General features: G+C 26.5%; 1 protein-coding gene across 1 annotated transcript in view; it reads left to right on the forward strand.

Moving 5' to 3' along the window:
* Window positions 1-269, forward strand: part of LOC119586800 (differentially expressed in FDCP 8 homolog A-like) — a gene marked incomplete in the record, with an annotated part of 25665 nt that extends 25396 nt beyond the window's left edge. The window contains 1 exon segment of the mRNA XM_037935524.1: window positions 1-269.
* Between the last annotated feature and the right edge of the window lie 332 nt (window positions 270-601).

Raw genomic sequence — 601 nt, forward strand, 5'->3', positions numbered from 1 at the left:
GTCTGTGTTTTTTCACTGCATTCTGTGTTCACCTTCCAAAACTGATGTCCCATTTCCAGAAGACACTCACAAGAATTATATCACAAATAATATCTAAATCTATTCATATTTCTTTGAAAATAATCTCCCTGGATTTCTCAAAAATATCTGTCTTCTATTTACTCTCCACAGATAAGTTACCAAGTGCTGTCATTTACCAAATTGCTCTCTCATTCAAAGCATTAACCTGAAACCATTTTTCTCCTAATAAAGTTTTGTTTTGAAACTACTTTGTTAATGTCATTTTCATCCAATGTTATGCTTTTGTCTGTATTAATTTTACTTATCATATATTATACATTTACAGATATTAAATGCATATAAATGCATATAATAGCATTATCGTTCATACTATTCATTCACATGTAGAAGAATATAAAATATTATATATTTAAAAATATCTGTTAGTACCATTGATTCATACTGTTCATTAATAAGTAAAAGAATGTCATACATTAACCCTTTTACATTTCAAAATATGAGATAATGACCTTATTTTTCTTATTGTTTATTCCAAAATATATAGATTTATTTCTTTTTGTTGCACTCAAAAAAACTGTCT

Source organism: Penaeus monodon, chromosome 22 (genome assembly GCF_015228065.2).
Source record: "Penaeus monodon isolate SGIC_2016 chromosome 22, NSTDA_Pmon_1, whole genome shotgun sequence".
In the NCBI taxonomy this organism is placed as follows: domain Eukaryota; kingdom Metazoa; phylum Arthropoda; class Malacostraca; order Decapoda; family Penaeidae; genus Penaeus; species Penaeus monodon.